Source organism: Dipodomys merriami, unplaced genomic scaffold (assembly GCF_024711535.1).
Source record: "Dipodomys merriami isolate MVZ:Mamm:240054 unplaced genomic scaffold, mDipMer1.0.p SCAF_187, whole genome shotgun sequence".
Classification (NCBI taxonomy): domain Eukaryota; kingdom Metazoa; phylum Chordata; class Mammalia; order Rodentia; family Heteromyidae; genus Dipodomys; species Dipodomys merriami.
Genome location: NW_027203237.1, coordinates 1,536,647 through 1,555,315, shown reverse-complemented (window position 1 = coordinate 1,555,315; position 18,669 = coordinate 1,536,647). Strand labels below are relative to the sequence as shown.

Genomic DNA, 18,669 nt, shown 5'->3' with positions numbered 1-18,669 from the left:
CTCCATCCCTCCACATCCTACCACCTCATCTACCTGCCCCCCCACCTCAAGTTCTAGCTTCCTCTTATCCATTTTGTTAGACTCTGTTAATTGTTCAAAGAATTCTCTCCTTCATATACCACATATTTCAGTTAATAATATACCATATACTTTAGTTGATACATTTGTAGTATGTATCTATGTATGTGTGTATGTACATATATATATATATATATATATATATATATATATATATATATATATATATATATATATATATATGCACATGACCCAGTGTGTGCTTATATATATTTATAAATTAGGTCTGTTTTCCATATATTAGAAACAACATGTGATCTTTTGTCTTTCTGGACCTGAGTTATTTCCTTTAACATAACTTTTTAGCCAGACACCAGTGGCTCACACCTGTAACCCTAGCTACTTAGGAGGCTGTGATCTGAGGATCATGGTCCAAAGCCAGCCTAGGCAGGAAGGTCCATGAGACTCTTATCTCCAATGAACCACCAAGAAACTGGAAATGTCACTATGGCTCAAAGGCTAGCCTTGAGCAGAAAAAGCTCAAGGAAAGCATTCAGGCCCCAAGTTCAAGCCCCCCAACCAACAGAAACAAAAACAACTATAATTTTCCCCAGGCCCATTCATTTCTAGAGAGCTTCCTTTTCTCCCTGTATAGGCATTTGCAATTGCTGGCTATAGAAAAAGATATTTTAACTGAAAAAAGTCTGTTACCACACAGGGCTAAGGGGAGAGATGAGATGATATAGACAGATCCCTGATGATATTATTAAAATGCAGAATCCTCCTAGCCTTGAAATTCACTTAAATGCTATACTTGCCAGTTCTATGATCCCATAAATCCCCTTTATTGTTTAAATCAATTTGAACTGTTCTTTTTTCTTTTTTTTGGGGGGGGTGGTCTGGTTGTGGGGCCTGAACTCTGGGCCTGGGTGCTGTCCCTCAGCTATTCAGCTCAAGGCTATCACTCTACCACTTGAGCCACAGCGCCACATCCTGCTTTTTTTTCTTTTTGCTTATGTGGTGCTGAGGAATCGAACCCAGGGCCTCATGCATGCAAGGCAAGCACTCTACCACTGAGCCACCTTCTCAGCCCCCTTTTTTCTTATTTGTAGCTCTAATGCATGCCATGCTATTGACCATTGCATTAAGGATAGAAATTTGACATGTTCAAATGTCTTAAAACTGTATTATGTGGACTGGGAAGGTGGCTCAGTGGTAGAGCCCTTGCCTTGCATGCCTGAGGCCCTGGGTTCAATTCCTCAGCACCACATAAGCAAAAAGAAAAAAGCCGGAAGTGGCGTTGTGTCTCAAGTGGTAGGTCGCTAGCCTTGAGCTGAAGAGCTGAGGGACAGTGCCCAGGCCCAGAGTTCAGGCCCCATGACTGGACCCCCCCCCCAAAAAAAAGTGTGTATTACCCTTCAAGTCAGCAATTCCTCATCTCAGAATTTATCCTAGGTAAATAGTTGAGTGGCTATAAATATATTTAGATGCACAAGCCCATACATAATGTTTCTCAGAACAGTGAAATGCTGAAAGTGATGTAAAATGAAATATAAAGACCCTGCCAAATGCCATCCAGCTCATGGATTATGATAAATGAAATAACTACACATAGTTGACAGTGAAAGCTAGACCTTGCTGATTAACCAGTTTTGATAACCTACTCTTATTTTAAAATATAGCACAACAATGATGTATTAAAAAAAAAAAAAAAACCTTTCAAGTATCAAGGTCTTTGCTACAGAGCTCTCATTCCCGTCAATATATTAATTATCTAGGAAAACCATTTAAAAATAGGCTCTCCAGGGATATGCATTTGAGTGGTTCAAGTGTACAGTGAAGAGTAAAAGTTATTCTTTTTTTTAAAGCAGTAACTAGGCTTGAATTTGCTGCTTATAGGTGCTCTACTATATGAAACATTCCTCCAGCCTTGCTTTTTATTGGTTATTTTGGTGATAGATTTTTGCAGACATTTTTACCCAGGCAGGCCTCAAACTACAATCTTCTCAATCTTAGTCTCTTGAATAGCTAGGATTACAGACACAAGCCACTAGCGCCCAACTAAACACTTCTTTAATCCTCAGGACAATGCTCCTAAAAATTACTAGTGTCACCTGCCTTGTGTTGATGATCAGATCTCAGATAACTTGTTAGTGGCTTGTGATACAGAAGGGTCTAGACTGTATGCAGGGAAATTTGATTTTAAATGCCATCATGTTGACAGTAACATTGAATTGTCTTTTAGTGCATGAGGATCAACATGAGAGGAATTCTGGAGCAAAAAAAAAAGACTGATGCCAGGTACCAGTGGTTCATGACTGTAATCTTATCTACTCAGGAGGCTGAGATTTGAAGATTGCAGTTCAAAACAGAAAAGTTAGAAAAGTTCAAAGCAGAAAAGTCCAGGAGACTCTGATCTCCAATAAACTACTCAGAAATTGCCAGAAATGGTTCTGTAACTCAAGAGTTAGAGCACGACCTTTCATCAGAAAAAGCTTTATTTATTCAAGGATGTGGGCTGAATGTTGAGCTAGCCAGCAAGAATTAGATTGGCTACAGAAGGAAAGCAAGGTAGTTCAGAAGCATGGATGGTAGGAGGATCAACTAGCTTCTAGGTATAGATACATTTAGAACTCGTGTTGTTTACTGGTCATCATATGGAAAACTCTAGAAAGTGTCAGACAGAAGGTGGCACGCTGTTTTTGTGTGAAACTGTGAAAAGCCTCAGAAGGAGATGGACTACGTGTGTGTGTATGTGTGTGTGTGTGTGTGTGTTTGTGTGCGCACGCGCGTGCGCACGTGCGTGCATGTGTGCATATGTGAACAGACCTAGGGTTTGAACTCTGGGCCTAGATGCAGTGTCTGAGCTTTTTTATTTTTTTTGCTCAAGGCTGGCACTCTACCACTTAAGCCATGGCTCCATTTCTGCCTTTTTTTCTTGGTAGTTAATTGGAGATGAGAATCTCAGAGGCTTTCCTGCTTGGGCTGACTTTGAACCACAATCCTACCACTACTCTGCCTATTGAGTAGCTATGGTGACATTTGTGAGCCGCTGGCAGCTGGCAAAGAATTGTTTTGAATAGTCTAGAACTTTGGTTGGGAGAAGGGCAATGGTGGTAATTCATTGGCTGTAAATACTTGGAGAACTAAGATATGAAAATAGAATAGATATTTTTATGTGCGGCCCAGAAGATAAACCCAGAGCCAGTGCAAAACTGGGAACTGGTGGCTCACACCTATAATCCCAGCTACTCAAGAGGCTGAGATCTGAAGAGAATGTTTTGTAGCCAGCCCAGGTAGGAAAGTCTGTGAGACTCATTTCCAGTTAACCTACAGAAAGCTAGAAGTAGAGCAGTGGCTCAAGTGGTTAAGAAAAAATTAAAAAAAAATTAAAGCTAAGGGACAGTGTCCAGGCCCTGAGTTCTAGCATAATTCCAGTATGCATGTGTATGTGTGGTGTGTATGTGTGTGTGTGTGTGTGTGTGTGTGTGTGTGTGTGTGAGCACACACATGCATATAGACACACTTTTTTAAAAAAAAGTTCATTGCAAGGATCAAGAAACAGCTTTTAGGTTAATTTAGGTTGGTCCCAAATAGAACGCATACACTTGTATAGAAGGATGTTGTCCAGTCCTGGGAATGTTCATATTATTCTGTTTTATAGGGTAGAATGCTTTCTAAGTGGATTATCTAATTTGATCTCCTTAGGCGGGAAAATATATTTAGCCCCATTTCGTGGATGAGTGTCCAGACCTCAGGATTCCTTCCTTCTCTGCCCTCAATGAAGCAGTGGTGTATGGGTCACAGTCCCACACACACACCTTTTCCTGGTTTTTCATTCATCTTGTTGCTACAGAGTTGGAGGATGGGTAGATTCCAGGTTCTTTCTGAGTTTTCTCTTTTCTGAGAGTCCGGGGTATAGCATCTGTGCTTTTCTCTTCTAGAGTCTACACATGTGCGATTGCAGTGACTGACCACCTGCTACCTGCTTAGTCTTAGCTGGCTAATATAAGTTTTTGAAGGGCCAATTAATTATACAGTGTGGATACCTGGAAAATTTCAACTTTGTATTTCCTTCCAGTCTACTGGAATCTTCTCTTTCTCCTTCTCCTCTTCCATCTTTTGTACCAATCCTGTGGCTTAAACTTAGGGGCATGCTACTTTTCTCAAGCTTTTTGGGGCAAGGCTAGTGCTCTATCACTTGAGCTCCACTTCTGGCTTTTTTATTTAGTCATTTATTGGAGTTTAGAATCTCATAGGCTTTCTTGTTCATGCTCGTTTTGAACCTTGATCCTTAGATCTTAGCTCCTGAGTAGCTAGGATTATAGGAGCCACTGGTGCCTGGTTTTAGTATTCTCTTTATACCCAGTTGTAGTCTGTCTCTCAAGGTGCAGCTCAAATCTCATCACCCCTAGAACCTTCTTAGGGAATGAAGTTTGGGGTTCTTTGAGCATCTGTAGTATGTCTCCTGTGTCCTGTTTGTCTCAAGTCATGGAAATTCTGCTCTCCATGCTTCACATATGTCAGCCATAGCTTATTGCTTGTGCTGTGGAATCCTCTATGGTGTATTTTCTTCTCCTTTTTGGGAGAACTGCGCACCACCCATGGCAAAGCTGGAGTTGACCCAAGAATGGTAAGCAACTACTTGATGATTTTTGGTTTATCTCCATGGAGTTTTGATCTTCTTATTAATAACATCTTACAATATGCCCCAAAACATTATAGAACTTCTACTCCAGCACTCACCCATCTTGTGTTTGTGTTGTGGCTCTGCTACTTTCTATAAATTGATTTTTTTTGGTCAGTCATGGGGTTTGAACTCAGAGCCTGGGTCATGACCCTGAACTTTTTTGCTCAAGGGTAGCATTCTACCACTTTGAGTCATGGTTCCACTTCCAGTTTTCTGGTGATTCATTAAGAGGTAAGAGTCTCAGGGATTTTCCTGCTCAGGGTGGCTTTGAACTGTTATCCTCAGATCTCAGTCTCCTGAGTAGCTAGGATTACAGACATGAGCCATCAGTGCCTGGCTTTCAAATGTAATCTTGGGAAAAGATGTATCACCCCTTTAAGCCTAATTGGTAACATAGGGACCCGACAGTGCCTACCTACCTCTGGGGCCTGTTGTGAAGTTAAAGGAGGGTTAGGTTAGCGCTTGGCATGCAACATGAATAAGAAATGGATTCTGGAAGATTCTGGAAGTGCTGCTGATAGTCTCCTTATCACAGCATCTGTCAGATAAAATGACCTGAATTTGCTCAAATGATTTGGGGCTCTGACACACAGGATCCGTAGTTGTAAATCAAGAGAGCTTTTTTAGGTACATATGTGTACATTCATATGCTTTACTTATTTATTTATATCTTGCCTTGTCCTGAAAAGGATTTAAGGCAGCTAATTAAAATGCAAAGCTTAGAGAGCACCACAAAATAAATGGGAAAAAACAAGGCAAGAAAAAAGTCAGAAAGGAGATCAGGAAAATTTAGAGATGATGGTAGTGTGTAAAATATTTGCAGTGAAATATTTTACTGTTCATGGGCGTGGGCTATAAGTCTTTGTTTCCAAGGAGCATAGAGTAAAACAAGGTCAGTTATTCCCCAATTTGTAGCACACAAGGAGATCAAAACAAACTCCTAATAAACAGCGTGAGGAAGCCAGGCCTTGGTGACTCACACCTGTAATCCTCACTAATGAGGAGCCTGAGATATGAGAATCAGAGTTCAAAACTAGCCCCATCAAGAAAGTTCATGAGAGTCTTATCTCCAATGAATCACCAGAAAATCATAAATGAAGCTGTGGGTCAACTGGAAGAGCACCAGCCTTGAGAAAAAGGAGCTCAAGGATAGCACCTGGGCCCTGAGTTCAAGACCCATGTCTGACAAAATAATGGTGAAGATTCCTTGTAGTGAAATGAGAAGGCATTTTCCTGTGGCTCAGAAGAGAAACTATGCATTGCAATGGACAATTGTCTCGAAACCCTTTCCTTCAAGGTGAGGTGTGGAGATGCTAATCATTCCTCCTTAAACTATAGGGTGACTGGCTTTAAACCATAAAAGAACTCATAATATGGCCTAGGGTGTCTTGTCCTCCTCTGAGGAAATCTAGGCGCCATGATGTAAGGATGCTCAAGCAGTTCTGCAGAGAGGCCCTGGAGCTGAGTGACTGAGGCCTCCTGCCAACAGCCACATCAATGTGTGTGTGTATATGTGTGTGTGTGTATGTGTGTGTGTGTGTGTGTGTGTGTGTGTGTGTGTGTGTGTGTTGTATGGTCCTGTGCACACACAGTTGGAGTGGAGTTTGAATTCAGGCCTTTAGGCTCTTGCTTAGTTTTGTCACACAAGACTGTTGCTTTACTACTTAATCCATACCACCACTTTTGGTGGTTATTTGAAGATAAGAGTCTCATGGACTGCCCAGGCTGGCTTTCATTCAGGATCCTCAGATCTTAGCCTCCTGAGGAGCTAGGATTACAACATGAGTCACCAGTGCTTGGCATAAACATCTTCTCTCTTCTCCTCAATTCTCTTCTCTTTTAACTCCTTTCCCTTCTTCTTTTCCTTCTCCTCCCTTCCTTTCTATCTTCTTTTTTCCTTTTCTTTATTTTCTTTTTAATTTGTGCCAGCACTCCCGCTGGAACTGAGGGCCTGCACACTCACTGGAATTTATATTTCTCACAGTCGGCACTCTACCACTTTAACCACACCTCCACTTCTGGTGGTTATTTGAAGTTGGCTCACACCTATCATTCTAGCAACTCAGGAAGCTGAGATCTGAGGTTTGCAGTTCAAAGTCAGCCTGGGAAGGAAAAGCTGTGAGACTCTTATCTCCAATTAACCACCCAAAACTGGAAGTAGAGCTGTGGCCAAAACTGGTAGAGTGCTAGCCTTGAGTGAAAGAGTTCAGGGAGAGTGCCTAGGCCCTGAGTTCAAGCCCCAGGACTGGTAACAACAACAACAAAAAGCCCGTCAGGATAGAAGTTTCTTTGTACACGACTTAAAGATCATTTTTAAAAAATAAATAATGTCATCAAGAATGTTTGCTTCTCCATTCTCTGTTCCCCTCTATTGGCATTATCAGATCTCACGATGTGGCACAGAGGAAGTCACTGCAGTGAAGGCTTATTCTCTGCTATTATGTCCTGTCAGTGAAAGAGAATCACTTCACAATGCTAATCCCTATTCTTGTTGCTTGGAAAATCTACATATCATATGTCAATAACTGGGGAAATTTTGACTGGCTGAGCATGGATCAGGTAACCATTCTAGAAACCGAAGTTAGGTTGGGTTGTTGGTGGCTCACACCGGTAATTCTAGCTAATCAGGACGCTGAGATCTGAAAACTGACAGGAAAGTCTGTAACAATTTTATCTCTCATTAACCAGCAAAAAGCCATATGTGGAGCTTTGGTTCAAGGGCTAGAATATCAGCCTTAAATGGAAAAAGCTCAGGAGAAGTGCCCCAGTCTTGAGTCAAGCCCCAGGAACAGGACACACACACACACACACACACACACACACACACACACACTCATTCACAGACATTCACCCACACACGCTCATATACACACAAGTAATATAAAACAGAAACAGGAGATGGTCTAGAAGGAGTAATGAATTCGTGCCCACATAAAGCACTCTTATAAAGGAACTAGCTTGAAGAATGACACAGAATCATAAAAGCAATATGTTCCTTCACTGGGTGGCTAGATATTTATGCACACACACACACACACACACACACACACACACACACACACACACACACACACACACAAACACACACACACACATCTGGTAGTTTAAAAAACTCTCTCTGATTCTCCATTAGTTGGGGGAAGATGACTGTATGGGGAGTGATAAGTTATGCAGATAATATTTCTATATGCCCACAGGAGCCTCTGCTCCCAAGGGCAAGTGCCTTGTGAAAGCCACGGCAGGGCCAGGAAGGGAGCAGGAAGGGAGAAGAATGAAGTCTGGCAGGTGTTGCTTGCATCTGGAAGTAAGGCTGAATGAGCCAAAGATGTTCCCCCCAGGCTGTTCCTACATGACCAAAGCGGCATGGACATTGGCATTGACATTGGTGGGCAGAGTGTGGACTTGATGGAAATTTATGTTGCTCTCTGAAGCTTAGCAGCCACAGCTGCATGGAGAGAAGAATTGCTCAGTGTAGTCAGAAGGTTACAGTGCCTAGGATAGGGCTCTGAGTCACGATCAGGAGGTCTGTGCTGTGTGGGGGCGGAGGTGGGGATGAAGGATGGTATTCATCTCAGATGGACCACTGGGAACACTGTAAGTGTATATAGGGGATGGGAAGGTGTGATTTGATGAGGTTCGGTAGCAGTTGCTTGCTTCTCAGGGGCTAGCCATGAAGAATGGAAAGAGAGAGAGAGAGAGAGAGAGAGAGAGAGACAGAGACAGAGACAGAGACAGAGACAGAGACAGAGACAGAGACAGAGACAGAGACAGACAGAGAGAGACAGAGAGAGAGACAGAGAGAGAGAGACAGAGAGAGAGAGAGAGAGAGAGAGAGAGAGAGAGAGAGAGAGAGAGAGAGAGAGAGAGAGAGAGAGAGAGAGAGAGAGAGAGAGAGAGAGAGAGAGAGAGAGAGAGAGAGAGAGAGAGAGAGAGAGAGAGAGAGAGCATGGAACATGACTTCAATCAAAGTCATTCATCTACCAGGCAGTTTCTGACCCTGCTAATAGATACTGCAGTGACTTGAACCAAGCTATTGACTATATAGGAATAGAGCTAGAAAGAGAGATAATTTGAGTAGGTCGCATCATTTTGTGTGTGTGAGGCCCAATTATATGATAAGGCTTATATAAAAAGATAAAATAGCAAGGCCAGGATTTGCATTCAATGTTATGACTTTGCCTGCCTGCCTGTCTTCCTGGCTGCCTTTCTTTTTTTTTTACTTTTTGTCTTTCCTTTCTCTTCCTCCCTTTCTTTCTCTTCTTTTTTCTTTCTCTTTCCCCATTTCTTTCTCCTTATTTTCCTTCCTTCTCCCTCCCTTCCTCCCTCCCTCCTTCTTTCTTCTCTCTCTGTCTTCCTTCCTTCCTTCCTTCCTTCCTTCCTTCCTTCCTTCCTTCCTTCCTTCCTTCCTTCCTTCCTTCCTTCCTTCCTTCTTTCCTTCCTTCCTTCTTCCAACCTTCCTACCTTCCTACCTTTCTTCCTTCCTTTCCTTTTTTTCTGTGCTAATACTGGGGCTTGAGCTCAGGGCTTCGTCTTCTTGCTTGGCTTTTTCTTTCTAAGCTAGTGCTCAACCACTTGAGTCTCACCTCTACTTCCAGCTTTTCTGCTGGTTATTTAGAGATAAATGTCTCAAGGATTTGGCTGCCTAGACAGGCTCCAAACCCTGATTCTCATATTATCAGCATTCTAATTAGCTAGGATTACAGGCTTAAACCACTAACCTATTTTGCTTTAGAAATAATTTGCCAGCTGGGCATAGTAATCTAACAGTTATAACTTTGAAGCCAACTCTGGCAAAAGTCCATGAGATTTTTTTTTAATCTCCAATTCACCACCAAATATCCAGAATTGAACTGTTCAAGTGGTAGAACATTAGCTTGAGTGAAAAGGTAAGGGACAGCACCTAGGTGTTGAGTTCAAGCCCCAGGACCAGAACAACAACAAAAGATGAGATGAGATAATATGCATGATGTCCTCTAGCAAGGAGTCAGGAGGCTCTAGCAAGGAGGCTAAAGAGTGGAGGTCACCTGCTGATAGAGAGGCCCTGGAGTCCCCCCTTACAAAGCCCTCAGCCTAGGAATCAGAGATGGCTCCGTAGGGACTGAGAGCCATCTTCTTCCTCATTAGATTATAGCCCACTTCAATGAACACCTTTATTCCAGTGTATCCTTCTCCCTGGCTTTGTGTGTGTGTATATTTGTGTGTGTGTGTGTGTGTGTGTGTGTGTGTGTGTGTGTGTGTGTGTGTGCGTGTGTGTGTGGTGGGGTGTGTGTGTGTGTGTGTGTGTGTGTGTGTGAGAGCAGGAGAGAGAGAGCGAGAGGAGAGGAGAGAGAGAGAGAGGAGAGAGAGAGAGAGAGAGAGAGGAGAGAGAGAGAGAGAGAGAGAGAGAGAGAGAGAGAGAGAGAGATAGCAGTGAAAAGTCTATTTCAGAAAATGTAGGGCAAAGCATGAAGAATACCTGACAGGAAGGCATTGTTCCTGCAGCCATTTCTGATCATGTACCATCACATCTCTCCTTTGTACCAGGTGGGGCTTTTCAGCTCTGGTAGAATTGATTTATCTGTCCTAGCATAAGCTACAAAAGCATAACTGCAGCCTAGCTGCAGAAGCTTTAGCCTTGGAGATTTTGGAATGTCTTATCACTTCAACAACCATTTGCTCATTTAACACACATACACATACACACACATTAAAAAAAACTGTTATCTTTAGGTAGCTGAACAAAGAGGGTTTCAATTCAACATGTCTATGAGTATAATATACCTTGATCAATCCCACCTTTTCTATCCTTCCTCTCCTTCCCCTCAATTTTCCTAATTCCATTTACACACATATACATGACTATTATGATTGCATTTGTGTACCCTTCCTCTCTTCATTTGCCTGCTCCCTCATCCTAGATCTCATCATCCCAACATTAATATCTCAAGTTCTGGCTTGCTGGTATTCATTTTTGTAAGTTGTCCAAATCCTCCCTCCACCCCAGCCATACTTCAGTTAATACATGTGTGTGTATATATGCATATGACTCTTCAATAGAGATGTTTTAGAGTTGGGTGAGTGGATGGAGAGTTTGGTGATTCATTGGAGATCAGTCTCACAGACTTTCCTGCCCAGGCTGTCTTAGAACCTCGATCCTCAGATTTCAGCCTCCTGAGTCGCTTGGATTACAGGGTGTGAACCACTGGGACTGGCTTCATTGTCCCTTTTGCTTTTGTCATTGCCCATGGTCCTTGAAATACATCCAGCCCAACCTTGATCTGCTAAGCTTTTCTTCTCATATAACACCTGTATGGCCAACTAATCTTAGGTTGCATACCTCTGGGGTCCAGGAGCTCATTTTTGCCAAGAATAGTACATTGTAGATGTACTATTGTAGATTTATCTTTGTTCTTGTGCTGGTAGTGAGGTTTGAACTCAAAGTGTCACACCCTTGCTTAGCTATTTCCACTCCACTTCCTGCTTTTATTACTGAGATGAACTGGAGATAAGAATCCCCTCAGGATTAGGAATGTGGCTTAGTGTTAGAGTGCTTGCCTAACATTAATGGAGCCCTGGGTTTGATTCCCTACTACCACGTACACAGAAAAAGCTGGAAGTGGCACTGTGGCTCAAGTGGTAGAGCACTGGTCTTGTGCACAGAGAGGCTCAGGGACAGAGCCCAGGCCCTGAGTTCAAAACCCCAAGACCAGCAAAAAACAATCATTCAGATTTTTCTGTACCCTGGCTGCCTTTGAACCATGATCCTCATATCTCAGCCTCTTGTATAGCTAGGATTCTGGGCATCAAATACCAGCACACCAGCTTAGACAGTATGTTAAACATAATCACCAAGCCCAGGCTTTCAGAAGTGTCTCATATTTAAAATAAATTACCTGTCTTGGTATCATTATTAATTGCTGAAATGATTTATATACCAATTGCATGAGGAGTTTATTTCTACTGTTTCTCATAAATATTATGGATCAATTAGCTCCTTGGTACTTTTCCCTCACCTCATATGAATGGAAAGGACCAGGCCAGGCTATCTCTTCCAATATTGTAAGTGCAGGAGAAGTGGATACCTCAGCATTCTATCTTCTGCCAGACCTGGGTCATTAGTTGTTCATCCTGGCTTAGGTGGCCCTGCTGCCCTGCCCATGGTCTTGTCTCTGAGCCTGCTACTCCTGCTACTTAGTCTATTTGCAATGGTTATTAGACATCTTCATGACAGAGGATGCTGTAGCTTGGCACATAATTCACAGATAAAGATGTAAACCTGAGTTGGGGGATGGTAGCTCAGGCCTGTAATCCTATCTATTCAGGAGACTGAGATCTGAGGATCATGATTCAAAGCCAGCCCACACAGAAAAATCCCTGTGAGAATCTTCTCTCCAATTAACTACTCAAAAACCAGAAGTGTAGCTGTGGCTCAAAGAGGTAGAGCAGTAGCCTTGAGTAAAAGAGCTCAGGGACAACTCCCAGGCCCTGAGTTCAAGTCCCACAGCCATCAAAAAAATAAAACCAAAACAACAACATAACAACAAAAAACAGAATCAAATCTGAAAGTATAGGTCTCAGGTTGATATTGATAGGCTTAGAATAGCGAGAACCTTCATAGTGCGTTATTAAACAAGAATTCACTCCAAAACATTAGCCAAGAGTAGCCATTGGCTTACTAAATGAGACATTCCAATTGCCCGCCCTCCCTCCCTCCCTCGCCTCCTTCCTTCCTTCCTTCTTTCCTAACTTCCTTCCTTTCTCTTTCTTTTTTGGTGCCAGTTCTAGGGCTTAAACTCAGGGCCTGAGCACTGTCCTTGAGTATTTTTTATTATTGTTAATAAATTTTTTATTGTGAAGATACCATACAGAGGGGATACAATTACAAGAGCAAGGTAATGAGTACATTTCTTACCAAGCATTGTTGCCTCCTCCTTTGTTTCCCCATACCATCCCTGCCCTCCCATCTTCTCACCCTGTCCACCCCTTCTCCAGCCAAAGTTGTAAAGTTCATTTTTCAACATAACATCTTGTACATCTCATTGTTGCAATGGGTCAGTCTTATACCGAATTAAACAATTTTTGTCCTTCCCCTCTTCAAATTATACCAATATCAAATACAGTGAAAACAAGGGTTATACTGTGGGGGAGGGACATACAAAGCAACAAAGAAATCATCTTATAAATATGTTAGAAACAATAGCAAGAAAGAAAAACTACTTGAGTCACTATCTTGGGGTTCATTTTGCCTAACATCAACTTATCTGACCATTACTGCTTGTCTCAGACATATACTAGTTATTGCAAATAAGAGAAACCATGGAATTTATGTTTCTTTGGGCCTGGCTTACTTCATTTCATATAATTGTTTCCAAGTCTTCCCATTTCCTAACAAAAGGGGAGATGTCATTCTTTTTAGTGGAGGCATAGAATTTCATTGTGTATATACAACATTTTCTTGATCCATTCATTTACTGAAGTCAATCTAGGTTGGTTCCATATTCATAGTTGTGCTGATAGCTTTAGTATGGTCTACTTTGGGATCATTTGTATAAAAGCACAAAAGTGGGGTTGCTGGGAAATAGGGGAGCTCTATGTGGAGTCTTTTGAGGAACCTCCATACTACTTTCCAAAGTGGTTGAACAAGTTTACACTCCCACCAACAATGCAGTAGGGTACCCTTCTGTCCACATCCCCTCCAGCATCTGTTGTTATTAGAATTTTTGATTATAGACATTCTAACTGGAGTGAGGTGGTATCTCAATGTTGTTTCGATTTGCATCTCTTTTATGGCTAGGGAAATTGAGCATTTCTTCATGTGTGTATTGGCCATCCTTCTTTCCTCTTCAGAGAAGTTTCTCTGTAAGTCTTTAGCCCATTGATTTATTGGGCAGTTGTTTTTTGAGGATTTGTTGTTGGGGGATTTAATTTTTTGAGTTCCAGATATATTTTAGATATGAGACCCTTGTCAATTGTATGGCTAGTAAAGATCTTCTCTCAATCCGTGGTCTTTCTATTGATCTTGCTAGCTATGTCCTTTGCCAAACAGAAGCTATGAAATTTCATGCAATCGCATTTGTACAACCTTTCTTTGATTTGTTGTGTTTTTATGTCTCTATTAAGAAATTTTCTGCCTGTGCCAGGGTGACCTACGGTTTCTCCTATTCCGTCCTGTAATGTTTTCAGAGTGTCTTCTTTGACTTCGTGGTCTTTGATCCAGTTGTAGTTGATTCTGGTGCAGTGTGATATAGAAGGATCTAGCTTTAGTTTTCTACTAGTTATTAAACAATTTTGCCAGCACCATTTACTGAGGAAGCTGTATTTCCATTCTATTATTTTAGCTCCCTTATCGAAGATTAGATGACCATAGATCTGTGGGTTCATTTCTGGGTTTTCAATTCTATTCCATTGGTCCTGATGTCTGTTCTTGTGCCAGTACCAAGCTGTTTTGATTACTATGGCTTTGTAGTTGAGTTTGAAATTTGGTATTGTTATTCCTCCAGCACTGTTCCTTCTTTTTATTCGGGGACTTTCATTGTTCCATATGAATTTTTGGATTGCCTCTTCTATTTCCTTGAAGAATGAGGTTGGAATATTGATAGGTATCACATTGAATTTGTAGATAGCCTTGGGAAGTATTGCCATTTTCACAATGTTGATCCTTTCAATCCAGGCACATGGGAGGTTTTCCCACTTTCTTAGTTCTGTTTTGATTTCCTTTTTCAGGTTTTAAATGTTTTCATCATAGAGATCCTTCAGTTCCCTGAAGACTTTTGCTCAAGGCTGGCACTCTACTACTCGTTCAAAATAAGGGTCTCATAGATTGGTCTTGTCCTTGCTCAGGTTGGCTTTGAACCATTATTCTCAGATCTTGGCCTCCTGAAGAGCTAGGATGACAGGAACTACCAGCCAGCCCTTTCTTTCATTTTTTCTTTTGTTCTCTCTTTTTTTTTTTTTTGATGATAATAGGGTTTGAACTATTGCTGATCAGTTATGAAGTGCGGTATTAATGTTGGGCAAATGCTTGAAAGGGTTACCAATAGTTTGGTGGGCATATTGGGAGAATTCACAGGAAAGATGTTATCTATAAGTAAGCTTTATGTATTCAGATACGTGTGTGCATGTGGTGTGTGTGTGTGTGTGTGTGTGTGTGTGTGTGTGTGTGTGTGTGTGTGTGTGTGTGTGTGTGTGTATGCATATGTGCTTGTCCTGGGGCTGGAACTTAGGGTCTGCATACTGTCCTTGATCATTTTTGCTCAAGACTAGCCTTCTACCACTTTGACCCACAGCTCCACTTTTGGTTTTCTGGTGGTTCATTACAGATAAGAATCTCACAGACTTTCCTACCTGGGTTGGTTTTGAACCATGATCCTCAGATCTCAGCCTCTTTAATAGCCAGGATTACAGGCATGAGCCACTGGTACCTGGCACTATAAAATGTTCATGAGGTTAATAATGGACAGATGACAGATGGAACTAAAGCAGAGAATGATCTCTGAGGGGGGAAATGAGGTACCTGGTAGGTTCTCCAATTATATTTGTGGGAATGAACTCCACCCTGCTGGAATGGTAGCTCTAGATGGCCCCTTCTCCTCCTGAAGCCAGACATTGAAATGGATTTGTCTCCGTGTTTACAGACTTACATCTTGCAAAGCCCAGGAAAAGTACAGCCAGTCTTTTCACCTTGTGCTATCATTTGAATTGCAGGGAAGAAATAAACCTCTCCCACGAGGCCAATAATGATGACACTCAAGATTGTGGTTGGCGAATATGTTCCGTTTGCAATGTGGCACTATAAATTATCCTGCACCAGGCCCCATGGCATGGCAGTGGCTCACGTGGCACAGTCTGTCTGTCTGTCTGTCTTTCTGTCTGTCTTTCTCTGGAGGAACAAGAATAGCAATGTAGAACTTTAAAGAACCTCAGATTTAGAAGGGCACCCTCTGGGACCCAGATCCTTCTCTCACCAGAGGAGGGAAACTGAGGATCTGGGAGCCAGCAACGTATGCCACTGACATAGAATCATGACAGCCCAGTGATTGGAATGTAAGTCTTCAAATTCAGTTCTTTCCTTGTAATATATATATTTTTTACTTCTGCCTTGCTTCTTTCACTATATTTGTTCTGAATGTTTTGGAATTGTCTCTTTTTTATATTTTTGGTCAGTCATGGGGCTTGGACTCTGGGCCTGGGCGATGTCCCTAAGCTCTTCAGTTCAAGGCCATTGCTCTTCTACTTGAGCCACAGTGCCACTTTTGGTTTTCTGGTGGTTCAATGGAGATAAGAGTTTCACGGACTTTCCTTCCTGGGCTGGCTTTGAACTGCAATCCTCAGATCTCAGCCTCCTGAGTAGCTAGGATGACAGGCATGAGCCACCATTGCCTGGCTGGAATTGTCTTTAAGTCATTGTATAATGGAGTTGTCATGTAACAAAGCAGTTGATGAATTCAGTATGTCTTGGTCCATGTTACTCCTTTCAAAATTCTCACCCATTCCTCTCCTCCCCTCATTCATTTTCATTTTGTAGGAAATACATAGGATTCTTGACTGTTTTCATCTCTTTCATTCATTTACTCATTTCTCCTTGACCCTACTCTACTCCTTTTGAGTACCTGATTCCTGTTGTTTATTTTTATTTTGTTGAACTTTGCCTTTCTAAGGAATTACACAATATTTGAGATGAAATTTGAGTTTACTGTATTTCAGTGAATGTATCTGCATATACCTGCACACCAACCAATGTATTTACTTATGAATGTATCAACTATCTAGCTTCCACTTAGAAAGGAAACATGTATCCTTTGTTTCTCTGGGTCCTTGTGATTCTTTTTTTCCTGCCTCACTCATATTTGCTCATTTTCCTTTGATGTAAAGAATGTTTAATTTAGCTTTTTTGCTCAAAGCTAGTACTGTATCACTTTGAGCCACAGCTCCACTTGCAACTTTTTTGATAGTTCATTGGAGATAAGAGGCTCATGGACTTTCCTGCCCAGGGTGGGCTATGAATTGCAATTTTCAGATCTCATCCTCCTGAGTAGCTAGAATTACAAGCGAGAGCCACCAGGGCCTGGCCACAAGTAGAACTTTATTAGCCATGGAGCTGGTATTTACAAGACACTGGGGGTGAGGAAGACGCTAGCTAAACCAATCTAATGCAATGCTTACTGCAGGCTAGCTAGACAGGTAGGATATCACATAGACTCAGATCTTAGCCTCCTGAGTAACTAGGATTACAGGTGTGAGTCACCAGCACCTGGCTCCTTCAGGAATTTCACTGCTTTCACTACCTTTTAGCTCAGACTTTCCCTTTCTGATTACTTGATCCTGAAATCTTCCTGCTGGTATATTTATATCATTGCTCTAACAATATTGTTCTATAATTTCCCATGTTATGGTAAGATAATCAGAAATTATGCTATTAACTAAAACCTGTTATTATGTTAATGATTTATTGGTCTTTTCTTCAAATGTACAGTTCTCTAAGTTCAGAGCAAGTGCCATATAGATCACCCTCGCTTGACACAGGCTCTGCCACATAATAGGTGATCAATAAATACATGCTGGATGAGTATCTTGCCCATGTAATTGTAACCCCTCTGTACAGTATGTTCACAAAAATTAAAAAAAAAAAAAAGAAATGCAGGCATGGGCTTTGGTGTTGGATGACCTACAATTGCTCCTTTCTGACTCAGTTTACCTCAGTAAAGATCAGACTCCCCGTCCATCCTGCCTCACAGATCTTGCTGTGAGGACCAAACTATTTCTATCATGAAGGTTTTAGAACTTTCAAAAAAAAGCTCAGTGTGAGTGCTCAAGGTGAGGAATTCTTATCTTGTTCCTGTGCTTACTTGGGCTGCCTGAGGGACTGCAATATTTCCTGATTCCTTGTCAGACTTCAGAGAAATGGTTCCCCCCCTCAAGCCCATCACCCCCACCTTGAAGAAACCAATTCAAGTTTGTTCCAGAGAAGTGTTGAGAAGGATCATTATGATGCTCTTCCTCCTCCTCCTCGCCCTCCCTGACTGTCCTACTTTGGCAGGATTGTGTTACAATATCACCAGAGGATTGTGTCACAATATCACCAGCTCTGTCACAACTATCTGCTTTAATATCCACTACACTTTTAACACTTTTTTAGCTCTCTAATTTTTTCTTCATCTCTTCCTGTCTTGGTTTATTGGGATAATATAAAGGTGGATTGCTGATAAAATTGTAGATTTGGTTAGAATTCTTAGGTGACTTCATTTATTAAATAATCATCAGTGAACACATAGTAATGGTGGGAAGAGAGGAAAGAAGACTGGCTTATATTATTTTAGGGATGGGCATCGGCAAAGTGAACAAGTGCTCCCATGGGCCACAGCCTTAACAGTTTTGCTGTTACTTATTCTCTTGTAAACTATCATCAAATACATATTAGTAATTACATTAATATATAACAATGTAATATATAATATGGCATAATTACATTTATTAGAGATTATATTTATTTGATTATATTTGTTGTAGAATCCATTGCTGCATATTGTAGAAACAGTAAAGAAGGGCTGGCTAGAGCATCAACATGCTGAAGGCAATAGAAAGCAATATCAAGTACTTGCTACAGCAACATATACTGTATACTAAGATTGAAATGATGCAGAGATTAGCATGTCTCCTGTATAAGGATGATAAACAAATTGCTGAAGCATTCCATATTTTAAAATATTCCAAATGTATGGCTATATGGCAAGAAAAGGAATAATCATATATGTAGAGCCAAACTCTCAATTTCTAGAAGTCTGGGACCACTTAGAATATAAAGAAATGCCTATATATACTTTAATATCTCCTAAGAGATTATTGTTTGTCTCCTTAGTCCATATGTAAGGAACTCATTTAGTGTGCAGAGCAGTTTTGTAGTTGTAGGAGATATTGTGAGATATTTAACAGAGTCTGAAGTAAACCTACTGAGGTGTAAAGGTAAGGAGAAGTGATACTATGTC

General features: G+C 41.4%; 1 pseudogene; it reads left to right on the top strand.

Moving 5' to 3' along the window:
* The first annotated feature begins 18,288 nt into the window (after positions 1-18,288).
* Positions 18,289-18,386, top strand: LOC138830266 (U6 spliceosomal RNA; annotated as a pseudogene).
* The last annotated feature ends 283 nt before the right edge of the window (positions 18,387-18,669 follow it).